This window comes from Lissotriton vulgaris, chromosome 6 (genome assembly GCF_964263255.1).
Source record: "Lissotriton vulgaris chromosome 6, aLisVul1.2, whole genome shotgun sequence".
Classification (NCBI taxonomy): domain Eukaryota; kingdom Metazoa; phylum Chordata; class Amphibia; order Caudata; family Salamandridae; genus Lissotriton; species Lissotriton vulgaris.
The window spans coordinates 1,829,831,087-1,829,849,638 of NC_141694.1; the positions used below are offsets into that span (position 1 = coordinate 1,829,831,087).

The window sequence follows — 18,552 nt, forward strand, 5'->3', positions numbered from 1 at the left end:
GGCTGGCATCAGGGTACCGAATGTCAACAGCACCACTATCATCAGGCTGGGTAAAGCTCCTGTGAATATGTGAGGTGGACATGGCCATGCCCAGGCAAGCTTTGACAGGCACATTATGCCTGCTGCATGTTTCAGAAAACCATGATTATTACAGAGTGAGGCATACCCACATTTGTCCTGACTTGCCTTGGAACAGATATCGTAAACAGGGACTACGCAGGATTTCAGAATAGGGGGTGCATTAGTCTTTGTTGAATGCCTGCTAGTGCCAGCACCCTGTTGAAGGTTGCTTGACTCTGTGGCTTGCATTATTCTCAGAGTTCTCAGCATGGACTTGGCTGTAGATGAAAGTGGTGGCCATGTGTGGCCTTGAGTAAGGTGATATCTCAATGAACATGGTCAAAGCTTCTGAAAATGGATGCTTGGATCTTCGTCAGAGCGTAAGTAGGAGTTGTCGCAAGTGCTAGATCTAACAAGCGTGGAATCTTGGGCCAGGTTTATGGTTGGGGTTGTAACTGCATTTGGGTCAGTAAATTGCAAGCAGAGATCACTGCGGGGTCTTCCGGAGATTAAATCTAAAGCTGGGTTAACCGTGTGCCTTGAAGAAATGTAATAGATGCTATCAAAGGCTTGAGACAGGGGCCTGAATCTGAGATGATTCCCATACTGATGATTCCTATACAGGCATTATAGAAAGATATGCCAGGGGTGGAGTTCGATGATGCCCAACTTAGGGCCTTATTTACAAGATTTTTCCATAGGGCAGTGCCACAGGCCTTCCTTTGGCACTGCTTTATAGCAAAAGAAAAGGGCATGAATGTGCCGTATCTCTCAGATGTGGTGCATTCTGTCCTTTTCCCCTGTGCTGGCACACAATGGGCTACCACTCGCCCATGCAGGAACCTTTGCACCATGGTGCCAGGGTGCCTGCATAGCAGGGATGATTGTTTATGTGCACGAAGGGAAACCTTCCTGCACAAAAACAATCACAAGAGGCTTTTTCCTCTTTCTATGTGTGCTGCAGCATGGAGGGGGTACGTTTTTGGCACTGCCTCAGAGTTACGTGTCTTCGTAAATCTGAGGCAGTGTCATAAAAATAGGTGTTGCTGGGAACGCCCCCCAGCAACATCCATTGCACCCCCCTATAATGGAGAAAACTGCGCTAAAGGGAACGTTATTTACAAATAATTTAATCAAAAAGAGGCTAGCTTAAGTGAGGGGGAACAGGGGTTGTTTAAACAGTATTCTAGTGTAAAGGTATACGTGACTCAGTTTTGTTTTGTCAGATGGTTGTGGCACCTGGTAGGTGTGCTCATGAAGCCCTCACCCACCAACCTAGTTGGTGGCATGCTTCATCATCGGGCCCACCCAGTGACACCTAACGTGTCCCGGGTGTGCTACGACGCCTGGAGACAGCGGAGCAGGTATATCACTGTGTGTGCGGTGAAGAATGTTTGAATGTGAGTTTAAAACGGCTTGGCGGGGGTCCCATTACCCGAAGGTAGGACAGACTTTAATACCTGGGCCTCCGTCAGCGGTTAAAAATAAGGCAAGTGGACGTTAGAGGCGAGTTACGACCTCCCACGTCCTTGGTACGTCAACATGTTTCAGCCAGTGCCTTATGGATATGCTGGCTTTCTTCAGGACGATTAAAAAGTGTGTGTGATTAAAACTAGTGGACGTGTGATACAGACTATGTGTCTACACGCCCTAAAGTGTATCTATGTGTGAGAGGGGGGGGATTCCCTTCTCAAGACCACCTGTACAGATAACAAGTAGGACAAAGACAAAACATACAGGGAAAGAAAGAGTCACTTGGAAGATATGCATGAGAACTCATGACAGCCGACTTTATAGCGAGGAAGTGCGGGCTATAAACGGCTAAGGTGTAATGGTATTGGTGGTACCATTATTGTGGGAATCGCACTAGAACATCGTAGGTGGGGTGGTTAAAACAGCGGTATTCACAGTAGTGGTGAAAAGGTGAGAAGGTGAGAGAGCGTAAGTGGTTTTCTTACGCTAGTTTTAAGGATTTGTTCTTCAAGGTTATTGAAGAGGCAAAGTAGATGATCCTATATGGGAGAAAAAAGGGGTATGTCCACTGAGATTTAGGAGACCTGTAGGGAGAAAAATGACAACGCTTACCTATGGTAGGGGTGGTTGTTCGATCATACTCACAGGATTACTGACCAGAGCTTGCTGTGGACCTGTAGTGCCTTCTTCGCAGAACCGGTGAGTAGTGGCCGGTTCTTCTGGGTTTTATACTGTGGTTGGTTGATTGAAGGCGTGTACCTGTATAGTGATAGAGATGGTAGATAGACTCGGACTGCCGAGTCATGATGCTACTCAGGTGAGTCAAGAGGGCTATGCGCATGCTCAGAGTGGGCTCGCCGGGCTCGGCAGAGACAACGCATGCGCAGGTAGGGATGGAGTTATGCATGCGCGTAACGACAGGCATGCGTGGGTCTGTCAGGTTAAGTTACTGAATAGGTACACTAAACGGTCACTTATTGTGTAATAAATACACACTAGGAGTTCTATCTATAGGAGCAAGGTTTCAAGGTTATGGAACCGTGAATATTTCATGGGGGCCATGTCCCATCATTCAGAACTAATAGATTATTACTCAAGGGTTTGAAATGACAGGCTGATGAGGTTGCCTCGTGGTTATACAGTAGACAGGGCATTCCATGGGATGGCATTATTCTCCTTTTGGATGGTTTCAAGGAGTGCGTCACGGTTTTGATTTCTGGCTCTCTTGTTTGTCTTCCGAATGATGGCCTTGGGGTAACCACGGTTTTCCAATTTGGTTGCTAGATCTGCCGATTGTGATTTATAATCACTGATGTTGGTACAGTTTCTCCGAATGCGGAGAAACTGTCCGAATGGCAAGTTTTCTCTGAGTGGTCGGGGGTGAAAACTTGTGTAGAGGAGCAATGAGTTCCTTGCAGTCGGTTTGTAATAGCCTGCAAGGAACTCATTGCTCCTCTACACAAGTTTTCACCCCCGACCACGGAGGACGAGGAACCACCTATAACTTTGCGTCACCACCTACAATACAGCATCCAACGAGGTTGCTAAGATCATCAAAAAACACTGGAGAATAATCAATTCCGGCAGAGAAACTGGGATGCTCCCAGGTTTGCATACAAAAGGAACAATAATCTGAAAGACCAACTGGTAAGCACCCGACCAAGACCACCACCCAGACCTCAAGACAATACGATCCTGAATGCTTGGGGCCTGCCGAAAGTCACAGGACACTACCCGTGCAATGACTGCAGTGTGTGCCATCTCACTACCCATACCAAAACTCTCAATCTGGAACCACACAAAACCTGGACCCAACGGAACCACACCAATTGCAATTCACGCAACGTGATATACATGCTCACATGCAAGTGTGGCCTGCGGTATGTGGGAATGACAACACGAAAAGTCAGAACCAGAATAACTGAACATCGAAGCACGATACGGTGCAAGAAAAACATCAGCAGACTGACCAACCATTTCATTACTCTCTGCCACACTCCCAATGACTTCAAATGGACAGTCATTGAACAGATCCCTGAAAGCCCCATCAACAACGATAAAAAACTTCTCAACAAGGAACAGCGATGGATATATCGCCTTTCCACTGCCAATGACGGCTTGAATGATGCCATCCCATGGAATGCCCTGTCTACTGTATAACCACGAGGCAACCTCATCAGCCTGTCATTTCAAACCCTTGAGTCAAGTCAAAGCTTTATTTCGATAAAATTTCATTATCATAAAAGCAAGTTAATAAAAATTAGTAACACATATCCAGTTAATGGCAAAAAGTAAGACATTACTAAAGTAAATATTCTTTTTTAAAAAAGGAATTAAACAGAGTATTTAAGCTTTCTGGCTCGAATAGCCCAAGCCCAAAATAAAAATTTAGCTAGGGCACAGGCATAGGGTACATAGCTGTCCGAAACGAGTATCCTAATTGCCACATCATGGCTCCTGGTTCCCAGATGACGGCATAAGTTCTTTAGCCACACTCTTCTTGGGTTAGCATATTCCTTGCAAACAAATAAGAAATGGGCTAATGTCTCTGGGTGGGCTAGACATGATGGACACAAGTCAGTTTTGTATGTACAGGATTTCCATGTTTTGGTCAAGGTGTTCAGTGGCAAAGTACCCGTTCTAAATTTAAAATACAAGGACCGTGCAAATGGTTTCCCGATTATGTCCAGGTAGGGTTCTCGCCTTGGACAATCTTTAAACATCAAAAAATCCTCTGTCAGCCTGCCAATGGATGTGCTGGAATGTCTTTGGGAGCAAATCCAATCCCGGTAAAGCTTTTTGAGTATTTGTTTTGGAGGTGAGGATCTGCTTGCCCAAGAATCAAGTAGGCCCAAGTTCGACAATGAAGTTTTCATGTCTTTTAGCCATTTGATTCTGGCCCAATGTGGCGATGCCATTATTTCTTCCAGACCTCTGGCGTAGCCACTAAGTTCCTCTACCCGCCAAATACGGGCCCATAATAAGAGAGGACGAAATTTCGCTATTTCGCCGATCTGAGTACAGCCAAGGTCCATAAATAAGGGTAAAAGTGGGGTGCTTTGAGGGAGGGACATTATTTGTCTACAGAAAGTGTTCTCAGATTTTTGTAGGGCTTCAGTAGATGCAGAGCCCCAAAGTTCAGCTCCATAAAGGGCAGAGCTGACACCTTTGGCAGCATAAATCTCAAGGACTGTTCCTATTGGTTTGAACGAACTGGAACGTTGCTCCCTCAATAGGGCACCTGTGATCCTTTTATGGTTCAACAGCATCTTGTCTAGATGAGGGGTCCAATCCATTTTGTCTGAAAGGCGTATCCCTAAGTAATCAAATACTTTTACCCTTTCCAGGGGCTCAGTGTTTAAAGTAGGGGGACGCACTTGCTGTTTGGGGGGATTAAGGACGAGGTATTTTGTTTTATTGGTGTTTATTACCAGGCCCCGATCAGTGCAAAATGATTGGAAATTGTCCAAGAGTTTCTGTAGTCCCATTGGGGTTTTAGAGATTAGGAGCGTGTCGTCCGCGAAGAGGAGGGTTGGTATACATACTCCAGCCAGGGATGGTTCGTCAGATGGAAATTTAAGTAAGTGCTCAACCACCCCATTGATGTACAAAGAGAAAAGGGTGGGAGCCAGAACACATCCCTGGCGGACCCCTCTCTCGACCGGGATACAGCCCGTTTTCTCCCCTCCAAAGCCCCACCTGATTTGGGCAAAGCTGTCCTGGTGAAGCCTGACTAGTAAGGATAGTAAATACTGTGGCAGCCCCATGTTGGCCAAAACCTTCCATAACAAGTTCCTAGGAACAAGGTCAAAGGCAGTCTTTAAATCGATGAATGCGAGATAAAGACTGCCCTTGCCTATCACTACCACCTTCCAATAAATCATCATAAGCCTGAAAGCCTGCTCTATCGTTCCAGTACCTACTCTGAAACCGGCCTGAAAATCGGTAAGTATTTTATTTTCATCTACCCAGTTAAGTATCCTGAGTAAAATAACTTTACCGACAACTTTTTGGCTGACATCTAGCAAGCTAATCGGCCTATAATTGGACGGATCATCCCTTGGGCCTTTCTTGTGGATGGGAACCACCTCCGCCCCCTTCCATGACACGGGAATGGGGGCGCCCCTACAGATGGCAAGAAGGAGGGAGTGGATAAGTTTGCCCCATGTAACACTATCGAGTTTTAACAGGTCCCCCGGGATGCCATCTGGTCCAGCAGCTTTTTGTGGAATGATGGCGTTTATAGCATATTCTACTTCCTTCATCGTAAAGTCAGGGTCGCTAGGGAGAAACATGTAATTAGTATAAGGAAAGGTTTGGACAGGCTCTCTTTCATTCGGGCCGCTGTGGCAGGAGTAAAGTTTGGAAAAGTGAGCCTCCCATACCTGTCCCGAAATGTTGCAGGTTAGAAGGTCACTATCCGGTCTGTTTCGTGCCCTTATGGTGTCCCAGAAGGATTTAGAGTCTTTTTTTATACTTGCTTCCTTGAGGGTTAACCAGTAGGCATCCTCCCACTCCCTTTTAGCTACCTGCAGTGCCTTTTTGTGATCTCTTCTGGCAATTTGGATTAATAGGGGGGACTTCCCTTTGACTGCCTCTATTAGGCGAGATTTGGCCTTCCTGCATGTTGCCGAGTACCAGTCGTGTTTGCCTTTGGGTTTAGATAAAGATTTCTGTTTCCCTGGGAACGATTGTACCCAAAAGAGGTCCCCTATAGTTTTTACAGCAGCTTCAAAAATAACGGTGGCCTTGACTGCTGCTTTAGCTAGGTCAATAGAGCCAATTTCGGCTTGCGTGCCCTTAACCACTTCGTCTATGGTGGATAGTTTGTCGGTGTTCCACATAAACTTACTCCACTTTAGACGCCTACCACAGGAGGAAACGGTAATCCCCTGTGGGCGGCTTGGTGCGACTGGCGTTACTTCAATGGGCCAAGGATTTTTTAGGGATAAGGAGAGTGGGTTATGGTCACTCTCTGTGGTAGTAGTAATAACCATGTCATTAACATAACTCCAAAGGCCCCTATCCAGCAGAATATAGTCAATCCGTGTACAGTAACCAACTCTGTTGAATGTGGGAGCACCCAGCAGGTCAGATCGAGTGCGGCCATTGGCAGCTCTTAAACCAAACTCCAATGTGAGTGCATTTAGATGGATTGCACTGCGAGTCCAGCGCTTGATGGGTGGGATAGAGAGGGTAGGGATACCCCATCTACTATCCTCTTCACCTAGGTCAGGTATTCCTTCTAGGGGTAGTGGCTCGTATGTACAATTAAAATCCCCTGCTACTAAGGTATGACCAAGTCCACTCTGCTCTCCTAGCTGGGCCTCAAGCTCCATCATAGTAGGTGAGATGCGCCCATTTTTTGTTCCCCTGATATAGACATTATAGAGGTCAACAGTTATTCTTCCCTGTAGGCCCAATAGGGAAATACCAAGAATATCCGGTGTTCCAGCCTTCGTGGTAGTTAACCTGCAATTAAGCAGGATACTTATCCAAATAATAAGTCCCCCCGATGGCCGCCCCTTCCCTACTTTGGGTTTTACTGCTGGTGTAAAAAAAGTGACACACCCAACCCGGTGCAGTGGTTCGGTAGCCCATGTCTCTTGAAATATACAAATTTCATGGGCATCTACCAGGGCGTTCCACTCCGGGAGACCTAATTTCCTTGAGATTCCAGCAAGGTTCCAACTGAGGATTTTCAACTCGCCATGTGCTGAGTTTCCGTCTGGGATCACAGTACATTGGGGGTTAGATGGATCTACACTGCCCCTAATTAGTGAAGGTGATAACACCTCTAAGTTTGAAGGGGGAGATGCACCCAGTACTGCGTCCTTCGTAGTGATATCGACACAAGGGAGGTTAGTATCTAAACCTCCCTTGGGAGGAAGTCAATCAACCTCATCTAGTACACAGTACCTATTTGGATGGGCAAACTGTGAATAGGAGGGGTTAAAAGACAAAGACGAAGACGGATCCTGCCATGGCTGTTGCCATTGGTGATTAGCAGAGGGTAATGGCTGGGGGAGTTGTTGCCACTGCTGGGCAGGTTGGAAAAAAGGTGGTAAGGGGTGGAAAGGTTCTTGCCACTGAGGACCAGCATGGTGCGGGACAAAAGATGGAAAATCAGGCGGCTGCTGCCAATGGTAAGGGGCATATTGTGGGGGACGTGCAGGCCCTTGATTACTTGAGATAATTGGCCGGTGGAAGTTGGATCTTAACAAATTGGGGAGGAAGTAAGACAAGGGGAGTGGGTTAATCTGGGTGGCAGGACCACTGTTAGGTGCGTTGCAGATATAAGTCGCAGCCCCCACATCCCTAAAATTAACAGTAATTACATCCCCTGATATTGTTTTCTTACTCCTACCCACCCAATCGCCTCTACGCACAGTAAGGATTTCCCCACTCATACTGCTGGGTAGTGGTCTATGTAGTTGGAGCCACTGGGCACATTTATTTCTTAACTCTACATAGGTCTCTTTGACTCCTTCCTTCAGTGGGGGGACAGCAGTCAACACAACCACAAAAGGAGAGACTTCTGGTGGCAAGCTAATAGATTTGTAGCGAGCCTGCCTTGGCTTAGGGGCTTCAGAGTTGTTGGTAGAGTGAGGGGCTGGGATATTCGTAGGTTTCCCTTTAGAATCCTTGGTTTGGGAGATGGTAGATTTAGTGCCAGCGGCTAGTTGCTGCAAGGATGAAGGATCGCTCGCCGCTTTTAAGGTGGAGGTAAGTGGCGGTTGAGCAGAATTGTTCCCAGAATGGGGAGAATGTGATGCAGATTGGCCCTTGGTAGATGGGGGTATTTTCGCCTTATCAGTTGTAGTCTTAGTGACCTTAGCTGGGGGTTGGGGGTTAGGTGGTAGTTCTCTGTGCCCCTGTTGCGGAACAGGCCCAGGCTCATTAATCTTATTGGACCATTTTGTATTAATGAGCGATGTTAATCTGTCAAGTTTGGAAATCAAGGGTTTAATTTGGGCTGCTATTGTAGCCTCGAGGTCATGCTTGAGATCCGTGACCATGTTTTCAACCCAGCAAGGGATGCCAGACGCTGAGTGTGGAGTAGGTGTTACCAAATTATGGTTACTAGCTTTAGCTTTGGTCTTATCTTTGGGTTTAGACTCCTTGGGTTTAGGCTTAGGTACTACTTTTAAAGGTATAGAAGTAGCCTTGTCCCCTGGGTCACTGTGCCCGGAAAGGGTCGACTTGGCGGTTAGCCCATCCAGGTCCGGTTCCGTCTCTCTAGGTGTCCGACAGGCTTCTAGGTCTGGGGTCGCCTCCAGATCCACAAAGGACGGGTCCGATTCTGAACAGGTAACCGACAAGTCGACGGCACTCGGTACTGAAGTGCCTATGGTGGCCAAGGGCAAAGGCAAAGAACAATTGCTCAAAGCTTGCTGGGAAGGTGAATTTGCATTTGCAAGGGAGCCCAGGGAGGAGCGTTTGGCTTTCATGAGGTCCAAGGAGACTCTTTTCTCTAGGAGTACAATGCTCTTATCAATTGTCTCATTTACCCGTGAGATGAAAAGGTCAATGGGACCAGTCACTTGTGCTACCTCCGTGGCTTTTTTGGTACAGCTTCTTGTTTTGTGTCACATGGTTGATGATGATGATGTGACTGTACCAGGTGTTGGGTGGCTGCAGCCTCAAAAAAGAATAAGCGGCAATCGGCCTACCTGGATGGTGGTTTGAGGGCGATGAGACAGGGATTCAGGGCCTGGGCCGTCCTCTGCCGTCCTTGAACGGCCTTAAACGGCCCGCTCTTTGCCCGCTCTTCGCCCCGAGCTGCGTCCCGCGCTGCGGGAGAACACACACTGTTTATAGTAGTTTGAAAGGGCGGGGGGCGGAGCTAGAGGGAGAGCGGACCGGAAGATGGACTCGGTCTCGCAGGGGCACCTGGATCAGGTAGTCCCTGCACGCTCGCAGCCCTCAAGCCTTACAACTCCCAAAGTTCGCCCCGAAGTGCCCCCACAGGAAGCAGGCAAAGTCAGCAGCAGGACCCTCGGCGAAGCGGCACCCGCGGAGCGGGTGCGGCGAGCTGCAACGCTGGAGTCAGAAGGTGAGCGCGGGTCCAGAAATGCGCTGGCAGCAAACAGGCAAAGTGTCCCAGGGGTCAAGGGCAGCACAGGTGATTTTATCGGCCCTCCGATGGGCGGGGGGCGGAGCTAGAGGGAGAGCGGACCGGAAGATGGACTCGGTCTCGCAGGGGCACCTGGATCAGGTAGTCCCTGCACGCTCGCAGCCCTCAAGCCTTACAACTCCCAAAGTTCACCCCGAAGTGCCCCCACAGGAAGCAGGCAAAGTCAGCAGCAGGACCCTCGGCGAAGCGGCACCCGCGGAGCGGGTGCGGCGAGCTGCAACGCTGGAGTCAGAAGGTGAGCGCGGGTCCAGAAATGCGCTGGCAGCAAACAGGCAAAGTGTCCCAGGGGTCAAGGGCAGCACAGGTGATTTTATCGGCCCTCCGATGGGCGGGGGGCGGAGCTAGAGGGACACGCCTTCAATCAACCAACCACAGTATAAAACCCAGAAGAACCGGCCACTACTCACCGGTTCTGCGAAGAAGGCACTACAGGTCCACAGCAAGCTCTGGTCAGTAATCCTGTGAGCATGATCGAACAACCACCCCTACCATAGGTAAGCGTTGTCATTTTTCTCCCTACAGGTCTCCTAAATCTCAGTGGACATACCCCTTTTTTCTCCCATATAGGATCAACTACTTTGCCTCTTCAATAACCTTGAAGAACAAATCCTTAAAACTAGCGTAAGAAAACCACTTACGCTCTCTCACCTTCTCACCTTTTCACCACTACTGTGAATACCGCTGTTTTAACCACCCCACCTACGATGTTCTAGTGCGATTCCCACAATAATGATACCACCAATACCATTACACCTTAGCCGTTTATAGCCCGCACTTCCTCGCTATAAAGTCGGCTGTCATGAGTTCTCATGCATATCTTCCAAGTGACTCTTTCTTTCCCTGTATGTTTTGTCTTTGTCCTACTTGTTATCTGTACAGGTGGTCTTGAGAAGGGAATCCCCCCCCTCTCACACATAGATACACTTTAGGGCGTGTAGACAAATAGTCTGTCTCACACGTCCACTAGTTTTAATCACACACACTTTTTAATCGTCCTGAGGAAAGCCAGCATATCCATAAGGCACTGGCTGAAACATGTTGACGTACCAAGGACGTGGGAGGTCGTAACTCGCCTCTAACGTCCACTTGCCTTATTTTTAACCGCTGACGGAGGCCCAGGTATTAAAGTCTGTCCTACCTTCGGGTACTGGGACCCCCGCCAAGCCGTTTTAAACTCACATTCAAACATTCTTCACCGCACACACAGTGATATACCTGCTCCGCTGTCTCCAGGCGTCGTAGCACACCCGGGACACGTTAGGTGTCACTGGGTGGGCCCGGTGATGAAGCATGCCACCAACTAGGTTGGTGGGTGAGGGCTTCATGAGCACACCTACCAGGTGCCACAACCGTCTGACAAAACAAAACTGAGTCACGTATACCTTTAAACTAGAATACTGTTTAAACAACCCCCGTTCCCCCTCACTTCAGCTAGCCTCTTTTTGATTAAATTGTATATAATACGGGGATACGGGCTAGCTATCTGGTCCTCTCTCTCCCTCTTGATACACGACTAACGTTATTTACAAGACTTCATTAAGCCATGCAAAGTGGCTTAGTGCTGCTTGGTAAATATGGAGCAAGCCCCTGCACCATCGTAGTATCACAAAAAGTGACGCTTAAGTGTCGCAGCCTCATTGTAAATGAGGGCTTAAAGTCAGATCTAGGGCACACATGGCTCATTCTAGTGCCTATGGCTGATAGCCACGGTATGGAGTGCAGGGCTTATTTTACAATGTGGAGCTGCCGCTGTATACCCCTAGCATCGGCTACCGTTGTAGTGGCCTTAAGAAGAAAAGCTGCCATCTCAGTGGCCAAGAGTATGGAAAATGTCCAGCGGAGAGTCCTGGGCCTGTCGTGCAGGAGTTGAAACAACCTCAGCATGGCTACTTGCAGAGGAGCTGGAGTACAGGTGAAGATGGCATAGAGGAGTGCAGGTACTGCAAGGTGTGAGAACACAGCCCCATGGAGAGGCATTCATCTTTTCCCCCATGACCTTGGGACTATTGGTTGCACTGTGGCTGTGGACAAGGAATGCACAGCGATGGTCTTTCTTTGCAGCTATGGATTCCTTGCCTAAAGTAAATTCTATGTGTATGATCAAACAATGTTATCCTAATCCACTTTACTATAGAATATATGTATAGTTAATTACATACATCAACCCCATCAGATCTGAGTGTCCTTTCTCTAACACCTACTGTTGCAAACTGACTGCTACTGTGAGGCATACAAAACACTTTTTTACACTGCATTCTACACATCATGGCTCACTTGTCTAGGATAGAATCACTAGAATATGACAGATTCCCCTTATGAACACAGTTCAAATTACACCTTGCACCTCCTTTCACATAAGCAACAAGGTGATGACAACACTCATTCCATTAAAAAAGACCTCACTACGTGTTCTCTACATACAAGCACTTTAAAATAACCCTAAATCTCAACGTATAAAACACATGACAACAAAATATCAGGATATCATCTAACCTTTTAAACAGTAGGGCATGTTGCAATGCACCGAGTATGGTTTCTGGCACCTATTCTCTATCTGGGTATGATAGCAGCCATTCAACATTCAGGGGGCTTGCAACCAACTCGATAAACTATGACCCCACGGGCTGCTGCTCTTTCAGCAGGGCTCAGGGCGCGGAGCCTGATCTACCACTTCTTACTATTTTGTTTACCTCACCGAACTTTACTCCCTCTATAGGTTTGACTATTTGACCAGACTGGCCACTCAACTTGCCAAAAGCCACCCCACACACATATTGAGCTCTACTTCGCTGAGGTCCACGCCTCTTCTGGACGCGGTACTATTTCCCTGGCCCCTAATAGAGAGGCTCACCCAGTTGGGCCCCCTTAGCCCTCTTACCCCTCCCCGTGCTCTCACTCGCCTCCCCCGACCCCTAGAGGTCTCTCCCTCGCAGCCCTACTCACGCTCTTATTCGGACACATCAAGGGAGCCCCTCCGCCACTGCCTCCCCTGCCACTTTTCGCACACCGTCAGGCTCCCCGTCTTTCGGTCCCATCTTGTGGCCCACACACTTGACCTCAAGCTGCTCTCTCTTAATGTACATGGGCTAAACTCCCCCAGCTAGCGACGACAAGTGTGGCAATACCTCCTACAGCACGACCCAGACATTATCTTTCTGCAGGAAACCCACCTCATTTATGCAGACTGCCATTGCATGGCACACTCCAAATACCCCCATCAACACTGGGCATACACCACCACCAAAACCTTGAGTGTTGTGATTTTATGCACATGACACGTCTACTGGTTCATAAACTCACCAGGGACCCAGGTGGGAGGTTTATCACTCTCACGGTAGAGAGGGATGCCCTGACACTGCCCAACCTCTATGTGTCCCATCAAACCCAATACACTTTTACACACAGCAGCCTCTCGGACCAACGTAATGTAGCGATCAGCGACGCGGTCGTGGGGGGCAACTTTAATCTGGTTTGGGACCCCCTGCTAGACAGAAGCACCCCTCGTGTCCAGGGTACTGGAGCGACGTCTGGTCTGCTTAAGAAACAGATTCGGGATATAGATGTAAATGTAAATCTAAATGTACAGGAATTTAAATAGCGCAAATCACCGAGCGGTTTCTAAGCGCTTGCTTAGGGAACCCGTCCTGGTATTCCCCTGTGAGATAACCCCGGCAGGGTATCCGCAAGGTGAAAGTCAGGCATTCCGCCGCGAGGGGCCGTTGTGGAGATTAAGCAAGCTATTGCCCAGAGTCGCAGAATGTGAACTCGTGAATCGAGTAGGCACCGGAGCGAGAATTGTCGAGTCCATGGACATTTTTAGGACTCAAGACCACGCCGAGCCGGGAATTGAACCCTGGTCCCGGGCTGACCTCTGCTTCCAGGTCTGCCTCCTCTAACCAGTGAGCCACACTTCTCAGGCCAGGAAGACACCTGGCGCTACCTTCACTCAGACTCTAAAGACTTCTCCTTCTACTTCCATGTGCACCTGTTCTACTCCCTCATCGACCACTTATTTGTTTCTGTTTCCCTATGCCTGCTATCACCTCAGCGAACATATCTGACATCTCCATCTCAGATCACGCCCACACTGAGCTCATTTGCACATCTCGCACAGCCCGACCCTGTGCGCCCCAGCGCAGGCATTTTACCTCCAAACTCCTGCGGGATCCAGTTGGCAGGGCAGCAGTGCAGGATGCCATCACAGAGTAATTCCAGCTTAATACAATGCCTAATATCTCCCCCCACATTCTATGGGATGGCTTCAAAGCCACCATACGCGGCTAGCTGACCTCCATCTCCCTAACCAGGTCCCGAGACACATGCCTCCCTAAAGCCACACTCAGACAGACATTGTCACCCTTGAGCACACTGACAAACAACACCTCATGCTACGAGCTAAGCGCCACCCGGCCATCCTGAGGGGCAGCTTTGGGCCCTACGGGTCAACAAGGCAGAGCGCTCACTCCTCGCCCATAAGCAAAAATACTATGAGGGGGGAGACAAGGTAGGCTCTCTTCTGGTGCGCAGACTGTGTCACCAGCACAGGCGCTCCCACATTGCAAAGCTCCAGATAGCAGACTCTGCCTGGGCGATCCAAGAGGCGGACACGCTGGAAGCCTTCCAGAACTATTACTGAACTCTCCATGCCCCAGGAGGAGAAGATCCAGCTGAGAAAGACAACTACCTCCAGAACTGTCCTTGGCCCCCTCTGGACCTTTGCCACACCCATGACTTGGAGGAGCCCTTTTTGGCTGACGTACTTCGCCGGGCACTCCAGGAACTCCTGTTAGACCTGGCACCTTGGCGTGAGTCTCCCTTCCACTTTTTGCTGGTGTGCCTCAGATGTTTTGCTGGTGTTAGCTGCTCAGGGCACTGTGCCACTGCCAATCAGTGCCACAGTGCAGGTGCTCCCTATGAAAATTGTACATGTAATTGATTTCCATGATTGGCTTGTTGGGTTTACTATCAGTCCCCAGTAAAGTGCACCAGGAGTGCCAGGGCTTATAAAAACCAATGCTACTAGTGGGCCTGCAGCGCTGGTTGCGTCACCCACAGAAGCAGCCTTTTAAAATGTGTCTAAGGTCTGCCACTGCAGAACCTGCGTGCAGTCTGGTACTGTCATGCTGGCTGGGCAAGTGCACACACTTGCCAGCCTCTAAACCTTCCCTTTACTTCATGTGAGTCACCCCTATGGTAGGCCCAAGGGCAGGGTGCATTGTAAGCATAAGTTAGGACAAGCCCTGATGTGTGTGGCATGTCCTAATAGTGAATTACAGCCATTTTCGTTTTTCACTATGGTAAGGCTACCTGATCTCATAGGCCAGAATGGGCTGCTGGAATTATTACACTCTGTAATCCCACTAGGCTCAGGGAACATGGTAGAAAGTCAAGTTTAGTATGTCTGAACTCAGAATAATAAAATACTTCTTTTAGTAAAGTTTATTTTATTATCCTGTGCTTGCAAATGCTACATTTAGAAAGTTAGCATTTGCTTGCCTGACCATTTCAGCCTGCCTCTGCTAGGATGTGTATCTGCTGTCTGGTTTCTGTGAGTGACAGGGCTGGGGGATTCCAGGGGACAGTCTGGGCTGCCAGGTGGTGAATAGAGGGATCACCCCCAGGATAGGTGGGAGGAGTGCCCCTTGACTCTGAATAGGGCTGTGCTCTGCCACCAGAATGCTGGCTCCACCCCCTGGGGAGCGTCTGATGTCCCTGCCCTGCAACCTGAAAGCAACAGCAAGAGTCTCAACAACAAAGTGCTCCAAAACCGGGCTGAACCAGGCTCAGGCCCCCTGGCCTGTAAAGACAAAAGAAACTGTGTATAAAAGTAGGAGCCCTGCTCCTAAACATTAGATCCAGTTTTGACCACGAAGAACCTCTGCCCGACTAGAAGGACCAGGAGAAGCTGAAGGAAGAAGACTGTTTCTGATCCAGGAGACTGGCCTGAAGTTGGTGCCTTGCTGAGAAAGGAGAGGAAAAGACCAGAAAGGACTTTGTAGAACTTGTGCCTGAAACGATCTCCAAGGGCTTGAATCTGAGCTTGCCCCCTGATCTGAGCCCCAGGACCATTAGGCTCATCCTGCCTTTGCCCGTTTGCTTCCGATCGGCTGTGTCCCTCCCTCGCCGAAGCTGTGACCTCCTGTGCGCCTCTTGGGGCCGTGACCCCTGTGCCTGGCTGCCCCTGCCATCCGTGAGCCCCGCTCGAGTCCGAGCCGCTCACGTCATGTACCGCTGGGCCGCCCGCACTCAGTCACGCCGCTCGCATCTGTGCGCACCATGTGTTCGCCCCTCCCGCCGGAACTTGACTTTGGTGCGTTTTCCAAGCCCCGGACGGCCTGTACGTTCCAGGCGTACTTGGACGCCCCGCTCCACACCCCCGAGTCTCAAGAGGCCGCACCGTACATCGGGAGCCGCTGGTACGTTCCGTACTAGCCGCTCCGTGCCACGCCTGCCTGCATCTGGATACTGCCCATCCCGCAAACCCGAAGGCTCGAACCAATGCACAGCGTAGTAGAAGAGTACGCCTCGAACTCCAAAGCGTACTAGGAGAGTACGTCCAGCAGGCCTGAACGACGCCTCGCCTGTGAGCTGCTTCAAGCCCTGGACCGCCCGCACCTCTCCCCATCGTCCTGCTCACCCGCCTCACACCTCGAGGGGCCTTTGAGCCGGAAAGCTACACGGAGAACCGCTGGCCCCGTCCTGGGTTCGCCCTCACCTGTGGCCCCGTCTGAAACGCCTCAGACACCGACATCAAGGTACTGTGTAACTCAAACTCGATTCGGAGTTCGCATCGGATCCAGGGTCCGCAATGTTTGTTTTCCCTGTAGTTTTTCACTTGCCAACGGGTCGGATCACCAGCGTGAAGTGCGCAACGACCCCCCAGTGTACCTTGTTGCCAGAACCCTAAAGAACGTTTGCCTGATTAGATCTTGTGGCCTCCTTTGAACGTTATAACGGTCTTGTAAGTAAAACTGCATATGAAATATATTTTTACATAAAGTCTACGTATTTTTGATACTAAACTTACACCTGGTGTCCATTTGTGGTGGGTCGGTGATATTGCTGTGTATGGTCATGAATGCTTAACTGACTTAGCGCCCTGAGGATTATCCTTGACTGCTCACGCCACGCAACCTAAAGGATGAGCAGGGGTTATTCTTAAGGGGTAGTTCCCTTGCCCTGACTGGAGAAGAGGGTCCCTGTTTGTCACAAGTGCATACCTGTGCCAACCAGAGACCCCCAATTCTAACATTGGAGGCAGCCTAAATGGAAGTCTCCTGGTCCTGAATGCCTTCGGCTCTCGTTTTATGTGACTTTCCTTCTGCAGCTTCAAGGCCCCCCGCTCACGCTTTATAACTCTCTTACTTCCTCCACCAGCCTCACTCCCACTATGTCTAATTCTGAAATCAATCTGATTCCCAGGCCAGGCAGGGACCCTACTATATGCTCTTCCTACTGCCCAAAAGCCCTCCTAAACACTGATGCGAAGCTCTACGTCAAGAGTCTGGCTAATCACCCGGAGAACCCCCTCCCTGGATTAATGGAGCCGGATCAAGTGGGGTATATAAAGGACAGACAAAGCCCTGACAACCTCCATCGCTTGGCCAACCTGGTCAAAAAGGTGCAGTGCCATTCCATCCCCGCTCACCTCCTTTCCTTAGATGCCAAAAAGGCCTTCAACAGGGTGAGCGGGCCCTTCTTGAGGATGGTACAGCTGAAAATAGGGCTCGACCTCTCATTATTAGTAAGATCATGGCATCTTACATGACGTTAATTTCCTCCATCCTTGTTAGCGGCACGACCACCAACTCCTTCTTATTGTTCCGAGGCACCCGCCAGGGCTGCTTGATCACCCATCTCTCTTCGCCTTGGTGGTTGAACCCATGGCTGTCCAACTCTGATACCCAATTGACATTAGAGGCATCCCTTTCGCTGGTCAGGAACACAAAGTCCTGCTCTATGCTGATGACCTCCTCCTGGCGCTAACAGAGCCGAACACCCCCCCTTCCTGCAAACGTACGTGCGCATCTCAAGATACAAAATTAACCTAGTAAAGTCAAAGGCCCTCAACCTCAATCTCCCGCCTCTGCGTCGCCTCCACCTTCAGGCGCTTTCTCCCTTCCAATGGGCCTGCACCCCATACAGTTTCATGGTAGACTCCTTTTCTTCCTGGACGTGGTCAAACTGGCCGCGCCTTTGGAAGGCGATCCAAGTAGATCTCCAGTGTCAATATTGCATGCACTGTTGCGGCAATGGGTCTGCCGATTGAACGATGTTGCCTATTTTATGTAATGGCACCTTATTTGTTCTGCAAAACTTAATAAACAGACTTTGAGCAACAAACTGTGTAGAAGCCCACATAACATACTATCTTACTACCCGTTCACACAACATGCTCTACTGCAGCCCATTCACTCAACATGCTATCCTGCACCCCATTTTCTCAACATGCCATCCTGACCCCCTGTCACTAAACAGGCAGTTGTGCGGCCCCTTCACTTCAAATGCTGTCCTGCAGTCTGTTATCTCAAAATGCTATCCTGATTCCAGTTCACTCAACATGATGCTCTTAGCCCATTCACTCAACATGCTGCACTGTGACTCATTCACAAAACATGCTGCCCTCCAGCTCATTTATACAACATGCTGCCCTGCTGCGGCCCATTCATTCAACATGCTGCCAACCACCCGTTGCCCAGCGGCCCATTCACTCAACATGCTGACCTGTGGACCATTCACTCAACATGCTGCCTTGCGGCCCTTTCACTCAAGATGCTGACCTGTGGACCATTTACTCAACATGCTGCCCTGCAGCCCGTTCACTCAACATTCTGCGCTGCAGCTCTTTTGCTCAACATGCTGCCCTGCAGCCTATTCACAAC

The 18,552-nt window shown here is 49.5% G+C and overlaps 1 protein-coding gene across 1 annotated transcript in view; it reads left to right on the forward strand.

The window, feature by feature from the left end:
- LOC147709584 (uncharacterized) overlaps positions 1–18,552 on the forward strand; it is an 89,825-nt gene that overhangs the window by 20,664 nt on the left and 50,609 nt on the right. The gene's annotated exons all lie outside the window — the stretch shown is intronic.